At 35.3% G+C, this 7,817-nt stretch overlaps 1 long non-coding RNA gene across 1 annotated transcript; it reads left to right on the top strand.

Annotated features, from left to right (window-relative positions):
• The first annotated feature begins 5,194 nt into the window (after window positions 1-5,194).
• LOC110942019 lies at window positions 5,195-7,318 on the top strand. The gene is made up of 3 exons (XR_002594562.2): window positions 5,195-5,431; window positions 6,210-6,265; window positions 7,150-7,318. It is a non-coding gene; the product is annotated as an uncharacterized LOC110942019 (long non-coding RNA).
• The last annotated feature ends 499 nt before the right edge of the window (window positions 7,319-7,817 follow it).

Below are 7,817 nucleotides of genomic sequence, written 5' to 3'. Positions count from 1 at the left end.
ATCTGAACAGATGTTTGTTAGTCAACATAGGTTTAAAAGGATTAAAGGTCTGTTGTAGATAAAGTCTGAGAAAAGAGAGCATCTGCTGATGAATAAATGTCTGAAGATGCAAAGGTCTGCTATGGGCTAACAGATGTTAACGAACAACATATGATATTCAATCTTAAAATGCTCAACAGAGGTTTTGATACTAATAGTGGTTAGGCTAATAGCCGATGTTAGACTAACGACTGTTGAGTTACAACTGTTGAGTTACAACTGTTGAAAACAACTGTTGTTGAAACCTCTGGTTGCCTAAAAATACACCCACCGCTGAAAGGTACCATCTGTTGTCATAACTTCTGTTTATCTTAATGACTGTTGATTTACTACACTGCTGACTGTCATCCATTATCACAAGAGAGGTTCTGACGTGGACAGATGTTAGCTAAAAATAAAACCACTGCTGAAAGTTATCATCTATTCTCATAACTTCTGTTTATCTAACAACTGCTTGACTCACACTGTTCCCAACTTCTGTAGTCGGCCAACAGAGGTTTGCAAACAACTGTCATCGGTTATCACAAGAGAGGTTCTGACGTGGACAGATGTTAACTAAAAATAAAAACACTGCTGAAAGCTATCATCTGTTCTCATAACTTCTATTTATCTAATGACTATTTGACTCACACTGTTCCCAACTTCTATAGTCGGCTAACAGAGGTTTCCAAACAACTGTCATCGGTTGTCACAAGAGAGGTTCTGGTGTGGACAGATCTTAGCCATCAGATATTTGTAACTACTGCCACGTCAGCCTTCACTTTTTCTCTCTATATAAAAGTTGTTTCATCCCTAAATCAAGCTTCTACCACTGCCATTTCGAATTCAAAATTCTCAAAAGCAGTTTCCAATATATTAAAAACCCTCCAACTTAAACCCTGCTTCATCCCCAAATCACTTTCTTCTCCGATCATGTCTCAGAACATCAAAAACCCTCACAACTACCTCCTCGTCTTCGAGAAAACCAGCAAAAATACCTGTTTTCACTCAATAATTGACCTTTTAACGTCATCAAAATACAAATCAATCTTTACTGTTGATGCTCCAGTTCATACGAAAATACTCAGACAATTTTGGTTTAATGCTGAAATAGAGCCTGAAGATACTAATCTAGTTGCCATCACATCTAAGGTCGGGAAAAGTGTGGTACGAATTTCTCCATCTACAATTTCCACTACATTCGATTTGGACGACTTGGGAGGTAAGACCAACTTTGAAAAACCTGAACTTCATACAGAGTTCATTGAAAGAGGGTATGATGCACAATTAAAGGAAGTTACTATGTACAAACCAAACTTCCCTCCGCCAATGAAATTTTTGTTTCATACTCTTTTAACTTGTCTCTCAGCCAAGACTACCGCATTTAATGAGATACCTTTAAACATTCAGTATTTGGGTTATGCTATTTTAACAAAATCTGATTACAATTTATCACAAGTAGTGTTTTCAGATTTGTTGATTAATGTGAAAAATGTGAAAAAATTGAAAAAATGTGTTCGTAATAATGCTTTTCTTTTGTATCCAAGACTTCTAAGCTACTTCCTACAAAAACATGTGTCATAAATAGATTTTGAACAAGGTGTAGCTTTTCAAATAAATAGTCTTACAAGTAAAACTTTTACCAGACTTATTGATAAAGAGTCAAAAGTTTTGAAAATAGAAACAAAGGGGGATGAGCGTGTTTTAGATGCGTCCACATCCGTTGCTCAAACCTCTGTTGTTGAGCCAACTGCTCCTGGTGATCATGAGACCACAACCGGTGTTGTGAAACACACACCAGCAAAACGCAAAAAGAAACCTGCCACATCCAAAAAGCCCACCAAAACCAAAAAAAATAAAAAGGTTCCTCCGGAAGATGAGATCCCAGAGGTTAATACAGTGACAACATAAATGTCACTTGAAACCACTGCTGCTACTTCCTCACAGTTGTTGGAAAGATCTCAACCCATCCAAACTCCTCATGTATCCTCACAAAAGGATCATGTTGTAAGCACAGGGACACCACAACATGAAGTAGACCTTTCATATAAAAGTATGTTTAAAAGCCCCTCTCCCAGGGCAATCTCGCTTTCTACACCACAACACTCTTCTCAAGTTCCATCAACAATATTACCTCTGTTTGAAGCAATTGAAATTCAAAAACAAAACAGTTCCTCTCATCCACACATTACTAAGAGTAGAGCCCAACAAATGACTGTGTCTGAACCAATTCAATCTGCTATCCTACAAACAGTTGAGGAGGTTATCACCGTTGAGTTTTACGAAACTCTTGGTGGTAGTTCAAGTGGAGTAGCCACTACAACTGTTGAACCCAATGGAGATCAGTTGGGCAGTGGTTACATCATTAAGACTCCCTTGAAGGCAACCACTGATGAGGTTACAACTGTAATCTCTGATTCAGTGGGAAGTCCCCAGAACCAAGAAAAAAAGGGCATCTGTTTCTGATGATATGGAGTCTTCTCCTATTATCAAAACGAATACAACCACTACAGGTGGGAATTCAGATTATCCTATTAAAGTAGGTGATGAATTAAGTTATAAGGATTTGATGGTTAGAGTGTCTACCATTGAAACAGATGTTGCTGAAATGAAAGAATTGATTAAGCATATGACAGAGCTTTTTAAAAGTCAACCTACCACACAGGAAATTGCCAATGAGCTTTGGAATTCTATTCAACCCATCCTTCAAGCTCAGAGGAATTTGGCTGAAAGTAACTACAATTTCAGTTTGGAATTTATCAGAAATTTGGTTGATGCTAGGTATAAAGACTCACAAGCAGACATTATGAATATTAAGGAATATCTGTTGAAACTTACTGGCTCCACCCCTACATCAATCTTTGAGAAAGATGATGATGCCAAAAAGGGGGAGAAAGATTCACCAAGAAAGTTGCCACCAGATTCAAAAGCTAATCCTATAGAAATTGTATCCTCTGCTGAACCTAAATCCAAACCTTCTCCAAAAAACCACCACAAAAGAAGGAGAAAATAGCTTCAACACCATCATCACCCATTCTGTCAATAGATGCTGAAATAATAAAAGTATCAGCAGATGTTAGCCAAGCAGCTGCTGAGTCACCAGTTGTTTCAACAGAAGTTTGTCAAACATCTGCCATGGTCATTTTCACTACACCAACCACAATCCAACCACCCCCAATGTCACAAATATTTCCCATACATTCATCTTCACTACCAAAACATTCTTCTACACCAGAAATCATGTCCACACATAAGAGAAAAAGTCATATTGTGTTAGAAGATGATGAGGAGATTAAATCAGCAATCCATGTATCATCTGCCTCCATTCAAAATAGTCCATGCTCATCATTTCCATCCAGAGAACTTATTTCATCTCTTCTAATTGCTACAATACCATCAGTCATTTCTGGAAGCTCAATATCCTCTAGAGTTAGTCATTGTTAATGGTGAAATTGAATCATTTTTCACAATAGAGGATCCATCTAAAAGATCCTTCCCATCTCTTTATGGCTATTAGAAGCCTCAAAACTTAGATGAGTATCTGAAACTAAAAGTATCATAGGTTGAGGTTATAGAAAGAGAGAATAGCATAGGGATGGATGACAGGGAATACCAGAGGTTGTTATCATTTCAGCTTAGGAAAGTCATAAAACTTGAAGACTATGCTAAGGACCTGAGTAAATCCATGTCTGAGAGGCCAAGAATTCCTGAAATTCAGATGTAACTGAGGGATGATTATGTTGGACACATTATGAAGTACAAACCATATAATGCAACCAAAGATCAATTCAAAAACTGGTCAGCAGATGCTCTTAGAGAAGGGATCGACAGAATCACAAACATGCGCAATGATCCTCTGGTAAAGCCAACTCCACCTAATTGGAAGAAAGTGAAAACAGTGGATTCACATGAGGCATTGAAGTTTAAAAGAATGAGAGCAGAGCTTGTGGCTGCTGGTTATGGTCCAGCTAGATCCATTGCCAGATAGTCTAAACTGAAGATAGCTGAGACCTACAAAAAGCTGGAAGAACTTAGAGCTGAAGATCTAAATGTTCTTCAAAACTCAGTCTATCCTACAACTGCTGCTCTGTCTCTATAGATCCATACTCCGAAAAACATTCTCTCATCATCTTCTTTATCTGAATCCATTGCAAATTTAGTTAGCAGACCACAGTCACCAAACTCATCTTCAATAATTCTTTTCCCAAGAAAACCAACTGATCCAAAAATAGTAAAGTGGAAGTCATGCTCAAAAACCCAAGTATTGACTTTGATCAGATCAGATGGTAGTGTTTAAGAGATTAAAATGGATAGTGCATATAATCTGAATGCATACGATCTCCAAGATTTGTTGGACCTTCAACTTGAAATGGATGATGAAGAAGACATGTTCTCCCTGGACTTTGAACTACAATTCAAAGGACAAATCAGGGAGATGTTGATGAGAAAATAAAAATCATTAATAAAGAAGGGTTTTGGTATCATCTGTTGTATAGGGAGATTGTTGGATCAGCAGCTGTGACATTGTCTCCAGTAACATATTTAACCAGATCACAACATGTAGCAAAGGACATGTTGCTGCGTAACAAATTCTTGATTGAGGTTTGATGAAAGTTGTTTAGGCAGGTGATCGTATGTTCTTAGTTAATGTTTGTTAAAACTTAAGTTGTATTCGAATTTTATTAAGTTTGTTAGACATCTTTTATATGTACTTATGTTTATAACAGTTTACATTGTCAATGGGTGGATACTCTCTTTTTTGAATAAGAGAATGGAAATAATCATATGTAACTGATATATTAACCGATGATCTATGTTTATTGTTGTCTTTTAGTTATAATAGATAATACGTTTTGGTACAATATCTATATACCTATTTATACTTTCTATTAATATGTGTTATGCATGGTTTTCTAAGAAACCACCCGTGTTTGCACACGGGTCTTACCGCTAGTATATTATATAAAAGAAACCATTGGATGATACGTGTCACTCCCTGATTTCACCTCAGTTGTGTTTTCCCGCCTTTTCCACACACTCTCATCCTCCTAAGTTATTTTTTCAGATACCCGATTGCTAATCCGAATAACCCGACCCGACCTTTACTACTTCCCTAATTTAGATATATTTGTAATAAAACCCTAATTAATTTCATTCCCTTCAGATATTCTCACAATCTTCTTTCACAATCCATTGTTCAGGCACATCCGATCATTTAAAACAACATCTTGAACATCCTATGAGTAAATCGACGATAACTGCATTCCTTCCGTATTAGATGTTTATTTTATGTGTTCCTTTTATTGTTTTGTGTATATTGCTCTTTGGTTTCATATGAAAATCATCGATAAGGAGTGCTCCAATTGGTGATTCATTGCATTTAAGACCCAAAAAGGTATCAAAAAGGATCTGAGTAAGTATTTTCATTCGTTTTATCTCAAAATCCCTTTCCATTGGTTGCTACATCTAGCTCTAATTTTTTATTCCACAAATTTAATTTAACATCTGGATAGTCTGATTCCCGTTTAATGCATTTTTTTACTTAACTATGTATGGATCTGACTATCTGAGTCAATTGATTAAATTGTAGTTATATAAGCTTAATTGGTTTGATTACTTGTGGATTTAGAGTTTTAAATGTGATGTAAGATTGATTAAGAATGTGAACAAGACACTATTTTCTGCTAATTATATTGGTGCTGAAATCAAGATGGCTGCTAAATTTTAAATGGGTGTCTCACATAAGACTCCAGAGTTTCTTAAGATGAACCCTACTGGAAACGTAGTGTTTTGTGGTTTAATCTAATTCACATATGCTGATAAAATACAAAAATCATATATATTGTTTACTATTTTAGGATTTTTCATTACTGTAGTTTCTTTCTCTTGAGATTCCTTTGAGGGCTATAGTGTGCAATGGATAGACTTCTCATCATTTAAGCTTGATGTACATACTAGAGGTTGGTTATATCTAAGACTAGGATATGGCATCTACATTAAACCAGTTAGTAGCTCCTTTTTTCATTTATATCTTTTATCTTTTTTAAGGGTTTAGAAGATATATATAACTCTCTGTTTTGAAGGTAGAAGAGATCACTACTGCTAGTGGTTTTGATGCTTTGAACATATGTGCGTGTGTAGGTGTAAACAGGATATATCTATTTTTATTTTGATTTTGCATGATTTTGTAGGAGATTAAAGATGTTGGTAAGCGGATTGGTGAAGGAATTTGAAGGCGGTTGGAAAGGTGAGAACGAAGAATATTTGAAGAATTAGTGGAGTGGAGTATTGTTCTTCGAAAACTCGAAAACTCTGTATGAAATGTGTAAGGATGTTTAACAGACGATTCGAGAAGGATCGTTCAATAAGTTGACGTTTGATATCATGCTCATTTGGGAGTCGCCTATGTCAGCCAATGAACAATCTCATACAATAGAAATTGTTAGTTTATTGTTTATGTTATGTAGTTTGTAGAAACTAAATGTTATATTAGGAGTATGCAAACTGAACATAGATGGTTTAGGTCTAAACCTGAATTCTAAAAGCGATTAACACTTGATTACAAATTTACAATTGTTATAAGAGGAAGGTGTAGTAGATACGGATGTCTAAGTGGACGATTTGACATGAAGTTTTCTGTTAGGTTAAGGCGATTGAAAAATGAATCTAAGCAAGGCCTATACAGTTATGTAACTGGTGTGAATAGGTTAGCATTGTTGAATGCTTAATTTTCAATTGCCACTAGGTTACACTTCTAAGAAAGAGTTTTAGATGAAGGAATGTTATCTCATAAAAATGGAAATTTAACATTAATCCTTTAGGTCCAAAACTGAATTCTGAAAGAGATGCACAACTGAATACAAATTTACGATTTTCATAAGATGAAGGTACACTACATACAAATTTACAATTTTCCTCAAAACACTTTAATAAAAACTACTTTAAGTTCATATGATGGTGTTTTGAGATGTACCTAGCTATGAAAACATTCTAGTAATCAAAAAGGGTTTTTTGATATTATTATTAATGTGTTCGTTCAGTTGGTGTTGCATATAAGTTTTGTTTTGGATGGTACTTTTCTATTTTATTAACAATGTTTTCGTTCTCTATTTTGATATCTATTGTTTATAGGCTGCATGTCGAAGGAGAATGAGGATTCTTTTGGGATAAAAGCAAGGAACTTGAGTTGGACTGGGACTTTTGTGTTGAAGATGTGGGAGAAGATGACAATGGTACATCCCAGTTTTTTTACTCATCTAGCGGAGTTGGGTTATTTTTTTTATCCCATAGTGGCAGAACCTCCCAAATGTAAGTAATTATGTGTCCCCTTTTCATGATTAACAGGTTTGTTTGGTGGTGCGTTGGTTTGTTTTTTTCATGTGGGCATTATGTGGTGTTTTCTTTTGTTCAGAAGTAATTGATTTATAGATATTTTAGCATTCTAATGTTTGGTACCATGCATGAAAATATGGAGATTGATTCAGCTGGTTGTGAGAAGGTTTTTGACACATAGCGATAGAACTATAGGGGGTTTTATTTTGGTTAAATTGGGTTATCATGGGCCCAACTTTTGTTTGTGTTCTTTCACATCTTTATAATGATGAGTTATGGTGAAGATTGTTATTAATTCCGAGATTTATGTACTTAAACTATAACATGAATTTTATTAAGATGCTGAAATAGTGTTAGAAGTTAATTTAGTTATTCAAGGCTTTTAAAATCATTAAGATATTTCTAATTCTGATTGTGAAAAGTTGTCTAAAGATGATTGCTCGCTTAGTTTATACTATTAACATGAT

This window comes from Helianthus annuus, chromosome 8 (genome assembly GCF_002127325.2).
Source record: "Helianthus annuus cultivar XRQ/B chromosome 8, HanXRQr2.0-SUNRISE, whole genome shotgun sequence".
NCBI classification, from domain to species: domain Eukaryota; kingdom Viridiplantae; phylum Streptophyta; class Magnoliopsida; order Asterales; family Asteraceae; genus Helianthus; species Helianthus annuus.
This window is presented reverse-complemented; position numbering and strand designations above follow the sequence as displayed.